Source organism: Bubalus kerabau, chromosome 14 (assembly GCF_029407905.1).
Source record: "Bubalus kerabau isolate K-KA32 ecotype Philippines breed swamp buffalo chromosome 14, PCC_UOA_SB_1v2, whole genome shotgun sequence".
NCBI classification, from domain to species: Eukaryota; Metazoa; Chordata; class Mammalia; order Artiodactyla; family Bovidae; genus Bubalus; species Bubalus kerabau.
The window spans coordinates 67,565,839-67,584,564 of NC_073637.1; the positions used below are offsets into that span (position 1 = coordinate 67,565,839).

The 18,726-nt window shown below is 36.3% G+C and overlaps 1 protein-coding gene across 6 annotated transcripts in view; it reads right to left on the reverse strand.

The window, feature by feature from the left end:
- The window catches only part of OSR2 (odd-skipped related transciption factor 2), a 68,190-nt gene that overhangs the window by 18,673 nt on the left and 30,791 nt on the right, over positions 1-18,726 (reverse strand). For 5 of the 6 annotated variants that reach the window (XR_008702395.1, XR_008702393.1, XR_008702394.1 and 2 more), the window contains exon 4: positions 5,295-5,396. The gene's annotated coding sequence lies outside the window, so the exon portion shown is untranslated. Of the gene's footprint in view, positions 1-4,576; positions 4,644-5,294; positions 5,397-18,726 lie in introns of all 6 variants that reach the window. The other variant, XR_008702391.1, reaches the window with a different exon arrangement.

Below are 18,726 nucleotides of genomic sequence, written 5' to 3' on the forward strand. Positions count from 1 at the left end.
CATATATTCTGGACTGCTCTGGCTAACCATTAATCTCATCTCCTCCCACTCAGCAAGAATATCTTCCAGCCAATTTTCCCTTGTCTTCTCATTTTCATAATATCCATCTTCCCAGAACTCTGAAGTGATTGGGGATCTCAACAGAGATGAGTTTAAAACCTGTATACATGTTCTATATCAGTTCAGAGTTCCTAGGTCAAAACAAATTAGCTTCTCTGCCTCATTCCTTCCTTTGTCCTTGTTTTTCAACTTCCCCCTTTGGTAATTCCCTCTACCAGGAACTCCAAGGCACAGACTTCAATTAACAAAAGTGTTTAATTACATCCTCATAAAAATGGTGAAATTCTTGGGTAGTGATTAGTGTGTAAAATTTCTGGTTTTTAGATTTCTAAAAATGTTAAGTGTCTTAAAGTGTTAGTCACTTAGTCATGTCCGACTCTTTGAGACCCTATGGATTGTATGTAGCCTGCCAGGCACCTCAGTCCATGGGATTCTCCAGGCGAGAATACTAGAGTGGGTTGCCATGGCCTTCTCTGGGAGGATCTTCCCGACTCAGGGATTGAATCCAGGTCTCAATCCAGACATTGCAGGCAGATTCTTTACTGTTTGAGCCACGAAGGAAAGTTTTAAAGGTTCTCACAAAATACAATGAAAGAACCTTATAAAAAGTGCCTGTTAGTCTATGCTAAAATTCTTTTTCTCTTTTTTTTTTTCTGGCCATGTATCACGGCATGCGGAATCTTTAGTTCCTTGACTAGGGATAGAACCCTTACCTCCTGCAGTTGCCACCAGGGAGATTCCTATACTAAAATTCTTAACACAGAGTCAGCACCACTGTCTTTTCTGTACCAAAATTATAGATCCTTTGAGAAACAAGAGAGTATCCTTTTAAGATGTCTGTTGTGTGTATTAAGTCACTCACTCGTGTCTGATTCTTTGCGACTTCACGGACTGTAGCCCACCAGGCTTCTCTGTCCATGGAATTCTCCAGGCAAAAATACTGGAGTGGATTACCATTCCCTTCTCCAGAAGAACTTCCCAAACCAGGGATCAAACCCTGGCCTCCTGCATCGCAGGCAGGTTCTTTACCATTTGAACTACAGGTAAGTCCTAACATAAGATGCCTAGTTCTCTTAAATATACCACATACAATGAGCTTTTCAGGCCATGAAGATATTTTTGATATAAGAATGCGCATCTCTCTAGTAGTAAGATGTATAATCAGCATTCCCTGGTAGCTCATATGGTAAATCTGCCTGCAATGCAGGAGACCCGGGTTCTATCCCTGGGTTAGGAAGATCCCTGGAGAAGGAAATAGCAACCCACTCCAGTATTCTTGCCTGGAGAATCCCATGGACTGTCCATGGGGTCACAAAGAGTTGGATACGCCTGAGTTACTAACACTTTGATAGATTACAGATCAGTGAATAATGGAATTTTACTGATAATACTGTATATAGCCTAGATCTGCCCTGTTCAACATAGCCACTAACCACATGAATTAAAATTAATTAAAATTAAATTATAAATTCAGTTCCTCAGTCACACTACCTACATTTCAAATGCTCAGTAGACACATGTGGCTATTAGCTACCCTCCTGGACAGCACAGACAGAACATCTACATCATTGCAGGGAGCTTTATTGGACAACACTGGTCTAGAAAAGTTAAAGATAGCCTCAGACACTAATCAGTATAATTATCAGCCAGTTATAAACAAATTTCAATTATATCTATAAAGGTGATTATCTCTTCTTTTTAGCAGTCATAAGATGACATCATATAATCCTAATTAAGTAGCTGAGAAAAGTGTTAAACAATTTAACCAAATGCAAGAGAAGTGTTTTAATTCACATAAACTATAAAACAGTTCTTACTTTCATCCTTCCTGTTATAAATTGACAAGTGCACATGTACCTTTCAAATATATATGAACAGTTTTTAAAAGTTTATTTCCCATGAGTTCTATGGCAATTCTTCTCCCAAAAATAAATGAAGAATGAATCAAGTTCTATGAGAATGCATAGAAACAGAGATTTTCCCAGTGGCTCAGTCAGTAAAGAATCCGCCTGCAATGGAGACCCAGGTTTGATCCCTGGGTTGGAAAGATTCACTAGAGGTGGGCGTGGCCACCCACTCCAGTATTCTAGCCTGGGAAATCCCATGGACAGAGGAGCCTGGTGGGCTACAGTCCATGGGGTCACAATAAGTCAGACATGACTGAAGCAACTTAGCATACACATGCTTTCTTAAATGTTTTAAAATTCTATTTCCTTTATATTTATATATAATTTTTATTATTTTTTTCAGCTATACGGTGGAGCACGCAGAATGTGTGCATCCCAACCGGGGATGGAACCTGTGCTCCCTGCAGTGGAAGCACAGAGTCTTAACCACTGGACCTCCAGGGAAGTCCCCAATTCTATTTTCTTTTAAAAGTTCTTTGAGAGGTTAAATTTCATGAACTGCAGACATGGAGAACACTGTATTGATGAAAGCAACTTTTTCCCTATTTCCCTCTTTGCAAGAATGTGGACAGAGCACTCCAATATATCTCCTGCCAAAGGCTTTCAGAGAATGGCTACAGATGAGACTGTTTTGGACCTGGAATTGGTTAGCTGTATTTTTCTTTCTGTTGTCAGCCTACACTGGGAAAGACACCTTGCTACACAGAGCTCATCGTTTCTAAAATTATCTAAGAGCTTATTACTCTTGCCAAAAACTGTCCAAGTCAGACAGTTTCACAAAGCAAAGAAAATTCCCTTGATCCAGAGTTTTCAGGATGTAAGGCTGTGTCTCACTGCCTCATCATGCATGGATTCAGAACAGGAAAAAGCTAGAATTCTAGGATACTGAATCAGTTGTGCTGCGCTTGGTCGCTCAGTTGTGTCAGACTCTTTGTGACCCCATGGACAGCAGCCGTCAGGCTCCTCTATCCATGCGGATTCTCCAGGCAAGCATACTGCAGTGGGTTGCCGTGCCCTCCTCCAGAGGATCTTCACAACCCAGGGATCGAACCCAGGTCTCCTGCATTGCAGGCAGATTCTTTACCAGCTGAATTACCAGCGAAGCCCCATTGAATCAGTTACCTTTCTATCAATAAAGCTATCAGAAACCTATAACATGCTTTTGTGTTTGGCATCAGTTCAGTTCAGTTCAGTTGCTCAGTCATGTCCGACTCTTTGCGACCCCATGAACCCCAGCATGCCAGGCCTCCCTGTCCATCACCAACTCCCGGAGTTCACCCAAACCCATGTCCATCGAGTCAGTGATGCCATCCAACCATCTCATCCTCTGTCGTCCCCTTCTCTTCCAGCCCTCAATCTTTCCCAGCATTAGGGTCTTTTCCAATGAGTCAGCTCTTCACATCAGGAGACCAAGGTACTGGAGTTTCAGCTTCAACATCAGTCCTACCAGTGAACACCCAGGACTGATCTGGTTGGATCTCCTTGCAGTTCAGGGGTCTCTCAAGAGTTTTCTCCAACACCACAGTTCAAAAGCATCAATTCTTCGGCACTCAGCTTTCTTTACAGTCCAACTCTCACATCCATACATGACTACTGGAAAAACCATAGCCTTGACTAGATGGACCTTTGTTGGCAAAGTAATATCTCTGCTTTTTAATATGCTGTCTAGGTTGGTCATAACTTTCCTTCCAAGGTGTAAGCATCTTTTCATTTCATGGCTGCAGTCACCATCTGTAGTGATTTTGGAGCCCAGAAAAATAAAGTCTGACACTGTTTCCACTGTTTCCCCATCTATTTGCCATGAAGTGATGGGACCAGATGCCATAATCTTAGTTTTCTGAATGTTGAGCTTTAAGCCAACGTTTTCACTCTCTTCTTTCACTTTCATCAAGAGGCTCTTTAGTTCCTCTTCACTTTCTGCCATAAGGGTGGTGTCATCTGCATATCTGAGGTTATTGATATTTCTTTCAGCAATCTTGATTTCAGCTTGTGCTTCTTCCAGTCCAGCGTTTCTCATGATGTACTCTGCATAGAAGTTAAATAAGCAGGGTGACAATATACAGCCTTGACATATTCTTTATCCTATTTGGAACCAGTCTGTTGTTCCATGTCCAGTTCTAACTGTTGCTTCCTGACCTGCATACAGGTTTCTCAAGAGGCAGGTCAGGTGGTCTGGTATTTCCTTCTCTTTCAGAATTTTCCACAATTCATTGTGATCCACACAATCAAAAGCTTTGGCATAGTCAATAAAGCAGAAATAGATGTTTTTCTGGAACTCTCTTGCTTTTTCCATGATCCAGCGGATGTTGGCAACTTGATCTCTGGCTCCTCTGCCTTTTCTAAAACCAGCTTGAACATCTGGTGTTTGACATAGTTTTCTCTTTTACCAGCACCTTTCACAGTACATTCAAATTCTTTTACACAGAGTGGAGAAAAGTTCAACAGATATTTTATCAATGCTTTCAGTCACAAAAACCAATTTCAGTATGGCCCCTGCCTTCAACAAGCTCATTTTCTAATGAATGATAGCAACAGATGAACAGATAAGTGCTATCAGAGAGATGCATAAGAACTCCAATGGAAAATCAAAGAAGAAAGTGTCACATGACCTGCCAGTAAGAGTTCCTCAAAGTCCAAGCAGAGTCTTGAAAGATGAAAATCTTCCTTTCCAGGCAGCTAATCAAGGAGTGAGAAAAAGTTTCACACAAAAGAAAACCGTGAGCTAGGCACAGAGGCAAGAAAGCATCGTAATAAATTCCAGGAACAATGTGTAATCTTTTATTTCCAAAATAAGTGTTACAGAGATAGGCATGGGATAGATTACTGTATTGAATGCTAAGATTAATTTTCTTCTGTAGGTGATGGGGAGTTATTAAATGTTTTCCTAGGGAGAAGTAATCTGTTCATGTTTGTGATTTAGAGAGATCACTTTCTTGACTCTGGGAACTATATTGACGCTAATATAGAAGGTGCAGATTTGAGAAATGTTAGGAATAAAGGGAGCATGGCCTTGTGGAATTAAAAGAGGTTCCAAGTAATTTTCAAAGTAGTAACAATTGAGGGAGGAATAAAAGGGAAACTCAAAAGGGAGAGGGTCAAGGTTTTCAGGAAGCAGAAAGGTTGTGGGTATTTTGTTTTGTTTGGTTGGTGGGTTTTAGTAGAACTCCTATGAAACAGAAAGTAATGAGAGAACAGAAAGGAGAAAGAACAATACAAAAATGTTAAGAAATGAACTACCACATGAAAAACAAAGAAATAAAGCACTGATAGTTACAGTCAGAAAAATCCTGATAATGAATCTAAGCAAATCAAAAGTCAAGTACTAACCTGTACTGAGAAAACCCAACACACAGGTAAAGATCTTCATTAACGATACAGAGCTGAAGAGCAGACAGGAATTCTCCTGGTTAAGGAGATGATGTAATTATACTGAAGAAATAGAAAAACAAATGAAAAATTAACACATTTTAAAGAAGTCAGCAAGTAAGTAGATGAAAACATAAAGTTAACTCCAAAGTAAGCCCCAGATCTCTATATGCCCAAGAGATGTGGTATTCAAACCTCAGTCTACTAGAAGAATTTTTATTTCTGTAAATGGATACCATAAAAATTCTCTTGCCAGTCAGGTACTTTAAAGAGGAGGGAAAACTTTTTATTTGACTTTAAAATAAATACAATTCCTTAAAATAGGATTGTATGGTTTCCTGCCTTCAAAACATTAATGACACCATCTGTATCTTGAGGGTTTGAATAAGTACTTTTATTGCTTTTGTAGATGCTCCAACAAAATATCATACACACATACACACACACAAGTACTTTACAAAACTGTTTTGATTACTTATGCCTCCTAAATGAACAGATTAATGACCAAAAGAATGAAAGTAAAGTGGTGCTGAATAAGAAATCCAACCAACCCCCTGCCCCCAAAAATAATGTGCATGAATTGGAAGCAAAATCTTTTCTCCCTCTTGTAAAAACAGAGCCAATTTAAGCTGATGTTGGATTATTGTGTGCAAACAGTTCCTGACTCGTTCACCAAGTGAAACAAAAGCTGTAAATGTTTTTTTATGCCTCTTTTTGGCATTTTGGGAAAGGTTTCTGAAAGAAAAAAAAAAATAGACTCAATTTAATTAAGTCTCTCACTCACACACACACAGGAACACACTTTTTTCCCCTTTTTAGGAATAGTTAAACATTTGAATAACTCACAATTATAAAACTTTGAATGGCAAAAAACATAAATTACCTTTAATACTTAAAGAAGGCTCCAGTCATATTAGGGATCACTTTTTTGGTAAGGGAAACAATTAAAAAATGATAATTTTTTTAAAAAATGAAGGAATCTATGGTGATATTTTAAATAAAAATAAGCAAAATATAATCATCTGAAAGGGACCTAAACTGTTAAGTTCAAATTGCTTTTGTACTTTCCTATCTTCAACTAGCTAAAACTTCCTCTTTTGGGTAAAATATCTATGGCTTACAAAAAATAATGCAATATAAATTTTATTTATGTGCTACAGGGCAAAATATAATTAAACAAAATTGTATAATTCAAAACAACTGCCATTACTCAAATGTCCCATTATTATATGATTACATATTAACAATTCAAATTGTCTAAAACAAAATACAGAACTCAAAATATTCAATCTTATAAATTAGCTGTCAATTTAAAGAATGACTTTGAATTTTTATTTTCAAGTATCCAGTTATAAATTTTAATTATTTTATATGTAAAATTTATAAAATGGCAAATAGGTATGAAAACTAATAGACTGGAGGGAGGAAGATACCAGTTAAAAGAACCACAGAAAATGAAAAGCATGAAAATTAGATTTACAAAAAATTAGTTATTATTAGGCTTTATTAAATTTTAAACTGTGAAATATAAAATAACTGAAATTTTAAAGTACATACACAAGTTAAATCATATCAACTGCAGCTGTTATTACTAAGTGCTTACTCTGTGTTACGCATTGTGCTGGTCATTTTCTATCATTTCATTTAATCAAAACCTTGCATGAAGGGCCTCATGAACCATCTACACATAAAGAGTACTTTGAAATTTTCAAAAAACATTCTATGATTTTCTCATATGATCTTCACATTATGCTATGAACTAGACAAAAGACAAAAGCAATTATTGGCTCTAAATAGATTACAGATAAGAAAATAAAAGACATAAAGATTAAAATCACTGAGTCAGTAAAAAACAGAATTAAGAATTTAGTTGTCTACCTTCTAATCCTGAATCATTATCCACTATATAACATTAATATCAGAGAGTCTTAGATTTAGGACTTCCTAAATGATTTAGGAAATAGCTTAAAGTTAATCAGCAAACGTTCATTGAGTTTCTACACTGTATAAAACACAGAAGTATTTGTGTGATATAAAAAGAAATAGAAAAAGAGAGGGAAAATTGAAAAAAGAGAGGACGAGAAGATTCCACTGAAGAACTTAATATATGCCTGAGAAGGCTGAGATGGACACATTAATCTTTAGAATAATTATAAAATAATATATCATTCAGTGCAAAATAGCTGTGAAAATACCTCATCTACTGATGTAATTTAACCCTGCTCAAATCTGATAACAAATTATGTATTTTTTTTATTTGGATTAATAAAATCTCAGAAAATTTTATCGTACTAATTCTCTTTTGCTAAACAGAAATGCTATATAGAAATTATTGCTACAAAGAAAAACAATTAACAACTATGATATACCAGGCAATCTTTTCAGAAATTTTAGTTCTAACAATATCTGTTATAATAGAATGTAATTTCAGTTGAACATGTAAGAAACCAAAATATTTATCAAAATCCCCCCTCAAAAGTTATTGAGTATGAATGGGAAAGTTTAAATTATTAATGACCATACTCAAGATAAATTTAAGCAGACATTACCACAGAGAAAAAAAACTTTGTACTATTAGACGACAAAAAAAAGAAAAAATCATGATGTACACACAAATAATATTTGGCTCAGAGTACTATTTGAAGAATGGTAATAAAAAATAAGTTAAACAAATTTATAAGATATAGATCATATTTTTTGGAAAAATAAGACAACTAATCAAAGGTAAACTTCGCACACACAGACACACAAAAGCAGTTAGGAGAAAGTCACTATATGCTTTTGAGAATAATTTCAAGATAAAATTATTTGCGGAATGAATACTGAGTTTAAAATAGTGGCATATGAAAAAAAGACAAGTCAGGACTTGATTTTATAACTTCTAAGAGAACTAACACATTGTTATTGCGGTATTTTTTTTTTTAAGTGAATGATGACTTCTGCCTCTTCTCATATATGCTTTACCTTCATCTTCTAATTACTAATTACTTTTTTCTCTTTCAACAGTTCCATGTAACTGTTACAGACAAACCTCACTGATACAGTAACATGTCTGAAACTAGATTGGGAACAAAGCATTCAATAAACTATTTGTCTACCATCTATATGCTGAGCACATATCTAGGCACTGGGGAATAACAAAGTTAAATAGGAAGAACATAGTAAATGCTCTCAAAACAGAGATTTAGCTCAAGCCTTTCAAACTGCAGGTTATGACCTTTCAGGAATTTTGAATCAATTTAGTGGGTTTCAGACCAACTATTTCAAAAGGATACAATGATTAGAATAGAATCTTAAAACTCACTATATAGCACATAGTAAGGTAAGTATTGTTTCATGAAGGCTTTGTTTCAGTTACCTACATATGTGTGTGCACTGAGCCACAATGTAAAATTTTTTCATACTGTCAAAAGTTTGAGGGGAAAAAAAAAAACCCTTTGTTTAGGAAAATATCTGCAAGAAAGTTTCACAAAATAGTTCATCCCATAAAGATGTTCACAAGCTGGTAACTTCAAATGTTCTAGTCTACAGTAACTGACATGACTGAATAAATGTCTTACCAAAGAGGTAGTCAAGCACAAACAATATCCTTCTTTTGAAAAACGTTATCTTTATTTAGATCTCCTTTATTAAAATGTTCCCCAGTCAATCACAATGCTATGCAGTTCCAACCAAATATTTTTACCATTAGTTAATTCAACATAAAATGAAATGAATATGATACTTCTCTAACATGCTTGGGACTAAAAAGAGGGGGTTTGGGGATATAGTTATATTACCCCTGATGATACTCAGAAACATTGAGTTTGTTTCTGAGTTCAACACTCTGAGTTGATTTTTAAGAATTATAAGTTTTCCTCAAAGTGGTAAACCACTTTCATATTAATCAAGGAGTGCGCAGTATCAAAATATTTACATTATGAAATGCTAAGTAATTTAAACAGTTCCAACAAAAGGTTGACCGGCCAGTCATACCACACTTTTTAGAGGCTGATTCATTCCAGCTAAACATATCTGAGCTCCACTGAGCTTGTTATGTTTACTTACTTTTTTAATTTATTTAAAGTAAACTCTGACTAAATCCTAAACAGCTTGAAGTCAGAGAACACGTCTTATTTAATGCTTTGCATACACATAGTGAATGCTAAATGACTACTGTTGAATGCATTGTTGATATTTATTTTATACTTTCACTTTACCAAAACATCTGAATTGATGTCCCAGATATACTGACAGATCTCTCTCCATTGAAAGTCCCCAGAAAATCTAAACCCATTTGATCTATGCCTTTGCAATACTTTAACAATTAAACCTAGTATGCATTATAGCAATTATTTTGTCCTAGCAAATACAGACACAGACTTAAATTACAGAATAAGAGTGTGTAAAGGTCACTTGATCTTACCCTTTCTCAAGGAGAAAATGAGATCTCAGAGAGGTTATGCAGATAACCTGTGCAGGGCTAGACTAGGACTCAGGTCTTACAGTACCCAGCAGTATTCTTTCCTCTATAACACACACTTATTTTCAGACTGCCTCCACTTCACATTTCTTTTTTATTCTATACTATATGCAAAATACTTCCTAAGTCATCTAAGGATTTAAAAAATTAAGACAGTCCTTGGTATCAAGGTACTTTAAAAAATAAAAATATACACAAAAATACATTCATAGATTTACGTGGAATTAAGTTTTAGTAAACTACTATAATAATTCAATTTAAATCTCATATCCTCCAAAGAATCATTCGTGATCACTTCAGATTGAAATATTATCTCTCTTTGGTAGTAAGAGTACAGATAGGCAATATGAAGCCTGGTTTTGTGTTGTGGCTCAACTACTAACTAGATGTTTGAAAAATAATCATGCAGCTTCAGGTTACTGGTTTTTCAAATAGGGAGAGGGTACAGGAGTAAACGAGCTTTGAAGGCCCCTTTCAGATCCAAGCAACAATTGTCTGTACCAGACCATCCCAACTCTAACATTCTATCAAAGCCATCCACTTACACAGTGTAAAGTTGCAGCTTTATCACCTGGGGTTGTTGCAACTGTCCAGGGCTCTCACCTTACCCTTTATTCCTCCTGCTAGTCCAGTGGCTTTCTGGCTCCTTTTTTCAGGCTATCTCTTACCTGATAACTGAACTCTGTTTCCCTGGTTCTGATCCTCACTGCTTTCTAAAGAACTTGGTTTGCACAGATCCTCTGGTTCTTCTTATGCCTGAACATGTCAGGAAAACACTCCCACATCATCTGCCTCTGGCCCATGGGATCCAAGACTGAGCACCTGCCCATTTGCAGGGACACCCAAGAAAGACACCAAGTTTGAGGCATCTTTCCAAGTAATAGTTTGAGATATTTCTCCTATTATTTTATCAGTTGTTACTTAAATATTTTATCATTTAACTTTTTGTACTTAATTCGTTTTTTGATGTGAACCTTTTTTAAAGTCTTTATTGAGTTTGTTACAATAGGGCTTTTATTTTATGCTTTTTTTTTTACCTCAAGGCATGTGGGATCTTAGCATACTCAATCAGGGATGGAACCCACACCCCTGGCATTGGAAGGAAAAGACTTAACTACTGGACTGCCAGGGAAGTTCCACTTTTTGTATGTTACACAGATCTGCAATTCCCAAAAATCGGAGGTCAGATACATTTTGGAAGTCAGAATTTTTCAGATTTCAAAAATATAGCACATATATTATGCAAAACACACCCACTGTAATTAAAATAATTAATATATCTGAAGTTAAACATAAGAATATTCCTCTTTTTATGAATATTCCTCTTAAGTGAAATAAATGAAGAATATAAAAAGCTTCACATCAGTTCAAGTCAGGTTTTCTGACTTGAATTAACCATTAACCAAATGAGTTAATCTTGAGTTAGATTCTACTGCTAAATATGATACAGAAAATAACAACATTTAAGTTTTCTGGGATTTCAGAATTACACATAAAAGACTGTAATCTAATAAACTATGTGAAGCTTAGTATCAATGTAGGTATCACAAAGGCAGAAATCATGTCTTTTAATTCTTTGTATTTCTAGAAAAGTATACAATGCTCAATAAAACAGTTCATGTTTATTTGAAGAAATCTTTATTGAGTGCATACCACATGCCCAAAACTATACTCAAGTGTTGTAAAGCATTAAAAAAGAAATCTTATAACACTTAGAACCTGTCTTCAGAAGCATTACAATCTCAATGAGAACAAAGCATAAAACAAATGTTAAAATGCAAGCTTGGAATTGGTGCCAAAATTACTGATTTGGGCAATAAGGATGTCAAAATTGAGAGTAGTAAATTTAAATGTGATGATTGTAATTTATTTTAACAAGAGCTGTCAATATCTCTCAACTTTCAAAGTCGGCATAATGATTTATAGTCTGGAGAGGAAGTACCATGTAATTTAGTATGAGAACTCTATTAGTCACAAAAGATTAGATAGAAAATCACTGTAACTTTTGCTTCAGATATATGGATTTTCAGGCAAGGTTTCATTCACACTGATTCCAGAAATAGACAATCATAGGGATGACTCTATAGACTTAAAAATGAAGGTGAGTAAAACTGAGAATCAGCACCATATCACTACATAGAACTCCCCTAGATGGGACAGCAAAATGAAATTATTTTTGACAAAATGAAATTTGAATTCAACTTTTTCTTGGTCAGTTGGGTCTACTTTGAAAGGAGTGGTAGATTCTGGTAAAAGTTAGTAGTTTCTTGAGCCAAGAATAAATCAGACAGGATGAGACACATTCACTCAGATCACACATTTGAAAATCTCTAAGCAACGTCAAAGATATCAGTGATCTAATATTGGCTGTACTATATTAAACTTATTTTTATGATAGAATTTATCTGGAAGCTTTCAAACCAAAATGTTAAAGAACCATCAAAGGTGACAAATATGATTGAATCTATTTTACAGATGAACCCTTGAGCCTAGTGATACTGAAAGGCTAAAGTTCAATTAGATAATCAGTACATTATTCAGTTCAGTTCAATCGCTCAGTCATGTCCAACTCCCCGTGACCCTGTGGACTGCAGCACGCCAGGCCTCCCTGTCCATGACCAACACCAAGAGCCTACTCAAACTCATGTCCATCGCATTGGTGATGCCATCCAACCATCTCATCCTTTGTTGTCCCCTTCTCCTCCCACCATCAATCTTTCCCAGCATCAGGGTCTTTTCCAATGAGTCAGTTCTTCGCATCATGTGGCTAAAGTATTGGAGTTTCAGCTTCAGCATCAGTCCTTCCAATGAGTATTCAGGACTGATTTCCTTTAGGATGGACTGGTTGGATCTCCTTGCAGACCAAGGGACTCTCAAGAGTCTCCTCCAACACCACAGTTCCAAAGCATCAGTTCTTTGGCACTCAGCTTTCTTTATAGTCCAACTCTCACATCCATACATGACTACTGGAAAAACCATAGCTTTGACTAGATGGACCTTTGTTGGTAAAGTAATGTCTCTGCTTTTTAATATGCTGTCTAGGTTGGTCATAACTTTTCTTCCAAGGAGCAAGTGTCTTTTAATTTCATGGCTGCAATCACCATCTGCAGTGATTTTGGAGACCAAAAACATAAAGTCTCTCACTATTTCCATTGTTCCCCCATCTATTTCCCATGAAGTGATGGGACTGGATGCCATGATCTTAGTTTTTCGAATGCTGAGTTTTAAACCAACTGTTTCACTCTCCTTTCACTTTCATCAAGAAGCTCTTCAGTTCTTCTTTGCTTTCTGCCATAACAATGGTGTCAGCTGTGTATCTGAGGTTTTTGAAACTTCTCCCAGCAAAGTTTTAAATATAAGAACCTTAGTCCAACTTCACTGAGCTAATTACTATCAATAACCAACAACCAAATCTAGACAGAACCATTTGAAAAGTTATTGACCTAATTTCTTCTCCAATATATAACCATCTTAAGTGGCCAAGGCAAACTAATAAAAATTATTTGTTCATAAAAAAAATCTTCCCAAGCCTTACTTGTCAATTCTTCAATATCTGGCACATAATGAAGAACTAGGAAAAAGCAAGTTAACAGATAAGAGGTAAAGTCCATTCCATTCTTCCTGGTTACATCCCCTACAGTCTTAAAGCTGTAACATTCCAGTTTGAAATTTACAAACCAAATAATGATCACTTGTTTCAAATAAGACAATTGATTTGACAAAGAAAAATTATCTTTGTTATCATGATACTCTTAAAGAAACTGAATTCATTATCTGGTATCAGGTGAATTGTGAAGTATTTTTAGAAGATTTTTTTCTATCAATTGAATAAAGAAAAGGAAATATTCAAGCTGTCTAAATTTGGGGAGAACAACCTGGCAGACTGTTACTGGCAAAAATGAAAGGAAGCCTGTAACTGATATCAGATGACATCTTCCATGGGGTCATTTTAGTAGTGATACCATCTGACATCTTCTATAGGGTTATTTGGGGTAAGTGTGACATTTTCTTAATGAGAAGATTAGGAAGTTGCCCTAAAAGAGCCTTATATAATGTATAAGGCCAAGGAACATATGGATAAAGAGTTGCTGGAGAAGTGTAAATATGACTCTTGAAGTAGTAAATGAAGGTTAAACATTAACAGCTGGTCCAGGGGAAATGAAGAGGGGGGAAAAAAGTAAGCTGTCTGCTTCAGACCGGTGTTTCACTAACCACTAAGTCATCTTTATCTGTTTTCTATTTCAGATCACCTGGCCAAAATATATTACATTCCAAAGTTTAAGGGAAAAACCTCTATAAGTTGCTTTCATTTAGTTAAATTAACCAAAATAAAAGACATTTTAGGATTACAACTTTAAATTTTGAGCTGCATAGGGTTTTTTTTTTTCCTTTTAAAGAAAGAAGTACCAACAAACAAGGACCTACTATATAGCGCAGGGAACTATACTCAATATTTTGTAATAACCTATAAGCGAAAAGAATCTGAAATAGATGTATAACTGAATCACTTTGCTGTACACCTGAAACTAACACAACATTCAAATCAACCATACTTCAATTTTTTAAAAAGCAGAACAATTTTAGCCACAAACATGTGTGCTAAGTCACCTCATTCATGTACATCTCTTTGCAACCCTGTGGACTCTAGCCCGCCAGGCTCCTCTGTTCATGGAATTCTTCAGGCAAGAATACTGGAGTGGGTTTCCATGCCATCCTCCAGGGGTATCTTTCTGACCCAGGGATAGAACCCGTGTCTCTTGTGTCTCCTGCATTGGCCAGTAGGTTCTTTACCATTAGTGCCACCTGGGAAGCTAAATATATCATATTACAGTTTTTAAGGGCTCTCAATTTGTACGTAGACTAGAAAAACCATCAACCCCCCTCCCCACTCCCATCAACCTTCCACTTCAAAACTATATATATCACAACTTTGCTTCTGTATTCTCTGCTCAGAATCCATTCATTTGGTTCAGGAACACCAAGTCTTCCGGACAGTTTGAAAATCAAGATATTACTGGTTGCTGATTACTCAAGTTGCATGGGGGAGTTAATTGAATTAGATGTAAGAATTAAATGTCCCAACAAATTTACTATAGAATACTATGGCATCACTTCTCTGCCTTTTGGCTAAGATCAAGCATAGAATACTATGGAAGAGCCAGCTCATTCTGCAAGGGTATGGCATAAATTTCAGTCAGTAAGTATATCTATCCCTAGCACACTTCTGGTAGTACTGCATATATGAAATTACTAGAGTGAAGAGCAAGAATTTTTCACTGAGATCCAATCCTATTCTGCCATTGGGACAAAATCATTTATAATTTTGGAAGCCGAATAAATGAACTTAAGAAGCTCCCTTTGCCTCAAATCATGTTCTAGGAGTAAAAAAATAAAAAATAGTCGCTTATGATTCAGGTGTTTTTTTTTTAACTTGCCATTCAAGTACTAATTTTTCCTAGTGTTAAAAAAGTAACACAGAATGTTAATCAGTCTTTCATCTCTGGAAAATATATGCAATGGTATTGTGTATTGTTATATCACACATCTTACAGTCTGGAGAAGTAGTAGTATGTAATTTGGTAAATAAATTCTGTTAGCCATAAAAAGCTATACTGAAAATCCCTATAACTTTTGTTCTAAGTATAAGGCTAATGTTCAAAGTTTCAGTAAATATAATGCTATTAATACATCATGAGGTAAAAAAAAACTGTTCAGTTCAGTTCAGTCACTCAGTAGTGTTCGACTCTTTGGGACCCCATGAACTGCAGCACGCCAGGCCTCCCTGTCTATCACAAACTCCTGGAGCCTACCCAAACTCATGTAAATTGAGTCAGTGATGCCATCCAACCATCTCATCCTCTGTCATCCCCTTCTCCTTCTGCCCTCAATCTTTCCTAGCATCAGGGTCTTTTCAAATGAGTCAGCTCTTCGCATCAGGTGGCCAAAGTTTTGGAGTTTCAGCTTCAACATCAGTCCTTCCAATGAACACTCAGGACTGTTCAGGAGTGTTCAGTCCTTCCAATGAACACTCAGGACCAATGAACACTCATCTCCTTTAGGATGGAACTACCCCTGATAAAAATGATCATGACCAATACTGAGCATGCAACTCATTTTGTTAGGGCAAATACATATTTGCTTATAAATTTTACCATAAAACTTATAATCAAGTTGCATAAGCTCATATTAAATAGCACATGTATACAGTTTTGGTTTTATTCATTTAGTTAACAATAATGGAATACATGGTATAAGACATCATGCTAGGTAAGTTGTCTCTACCCACAAGAAGCTTAAAGTCTAAGAGGTAAATTTAAAAAAATGTACACAAACAGGAAGCAACTGGAATAAATAAAAGCTGTAAATAATGAGAGAAATACAAAGCACCAGGAGAATTTACAGATGGGAGTGATCAGAGAACTTCACAGAGGATGAGGCATCTGACAGGTTGAATTTCCTGTCTGAAATTGAAGGATGGGTTGAATTTCCAAAGAGATGAGGTGGAGGATTACATAAATACACTATTTATGGTGTATGTATTATATCCAGTATATTCCTAGCACATGTAAGGTACTAAGGAGACATCTATTAACAAGATACATAAATACATTTTCTGCATGAATGAAATTTGTAGTCCAGTAGGATATATATCCTAAATAATAAACAAAAATAATATTCTGACATATAAAACCAATGAAACACAAAAATAGCAGGAGGCATATTGCATAATTGCACCAATTTAACATAGAACATATTTAGGTGCTGGTTAACCCAGGTGTTGGAAGCAATATTTTTGATACACTTCAATCATTCGCACCTCCATGTTTTCTTAACTGGAGTAAAATAGATCATCCAATAATCTAGATTGAGAAATTTGAAAGAAACTTTGATTAAAAATCTAAAAACATATGTTTAAAATGTAAAAGCAAATATATATAAAAAAGAAATGTCTACCCATATCTGGAGTTTGACTCTTTCCTCTGCTACAAACTGGCTGTGTGAACTTGAGGTCACCACTGTCTACCTGATTCCCCAGTGACAGAATCAACACAATGGTATCTACTTCAGAAGGCTTATTGTGAAAATCACATGAGATAAACATACCTTAAAGCACTTTATAAGACACAAAATACTACACAAAGGTAAGGTAATGTAGTTATTATATATATTTAACTTCCCATGTAATTTTACTACCTACTTAACTAACATAATCTTTATCAAATAGAAAAGAAACCATTCTATTTAACTACTTTATATACATATTCAAAGAAGACATAGAATCACACTATCAGAAACTTGCATATCAGGTTGAAACTAAACTGGAAGCAAAACCTTGAAGGATTTGTTGTTTAGTCGCTAAGTCGTGTCTGACTCTTTTGTGACCCCGTGGACTGTAGCCCACCAGGGTCCTCTGACCATGGGATTTTCCCAGACAAGAATACTGAAGTGGGTTGCCATTTCCTTCTTCAGGGCATCTTCCCAACCCAGGGATCAAACCGGTGTCTCCTGGAGTGACAGATTCTCTACCACTGAGCCACCAGGGAAGCCAGAAGGCTTCCTTCTGGTCAAGTTCAATTATCATCTGTTTAAACTCTATTTCTTTCCCCCAAAATTCATGCAGGTTTTAAGTCTAATACCCTGAGGTCCTGAAATAGTTACTAGAACAGGTTCACTTTCAGATCACACTATGTAAAATAAATGATAATTTTTTTTAAATAGAGGCTTTGTTTGGAAATTAGTTCTTCCATATATTAGACTAGTCATTAACAGAATAAAATGTCTCTTTATAGTCTGCACATTTTAGTCATTTTGTATTTATAATCACTGCTGAATAATTTCCAAAACAGCATAAAATCACTTTAAAAACCAAAGTTCAGGAGTGCCAGTATCTACCAACAGGCAGATCTCTATGAGACTGAAAATATACACAGATTAAGTTAGTGCCATTCAATCTCTTCATAGCCCTACTATCCATACAGAACTCAAGAATTTATATTGGTCATAAACACAAGGAGTTCAGGAATTTCCTTTTATTTCTGATGGGAGTTTTCCAAAGATTATTCACTGATATGATTTGGTCTTACACTTAAGTATGATGATAAATTCAATAACACATTTCATTTTCGCACAACTGCTCCAGTTCCAGTGGATTCACTAATGATTCACAGACCATGACACATTTGCAAATAATAGGATTCTTACAGTTTGATAAAGACTATCCCAAACACAATATTTTATAATCATATTGGAATTTTAATTATATACTGGAGTTACTTCTCCTTGTTCCTGTTACTGATATGTGAGCTTACAGATAGCAATAAGCAGAAATAGTTGTTGAACAAACCCCTATTTCTAGAAAAGAATTTGAACCAAACCCTACGAATGAGTATTAAGAGTGTTAGATTCATTTGTCAATCTTTAACAAATGACAGTGATAGGCGAGCCCTTTGCAAATAGTCAAGAATCAGAATTTCTGCCTTACATCTCCCTTTAAAACCGTCAGCGAATCTGAAATATTAAGATTTTCTACTTACGATCTCTTTCGCTGACATTGCATCCTTCTGACTAACTCCCTCCCAACACACACACACACACACACACACACACACACACACACACACACACACACTTTAAAGAGGAGAGGAAGAGGATGAAGGCGGAACTGGTCTGGACGGGTCCCTCATCTACAGGAGTCCCGTCCTAGATGCGAAAATGCCATCCAGAAAATCTTTTAATTCTACGTCGTCCGCACAGCGCCTCCTGCCGGCCGTGAAGGGCCGCGGAGGTGGAGGCCCTGGGCCGGGCTGCCTCCCTGGCTCCGCCGCCCTCCTCCCGCCGGCCAGCCCCAAGCCCGCCGGCCAGCCCCAAGCCCTCCGACCCCGCTGCGCACAGAAGGCGGGAAAACGCGGGCGCCCACCGGGAGACGGAACA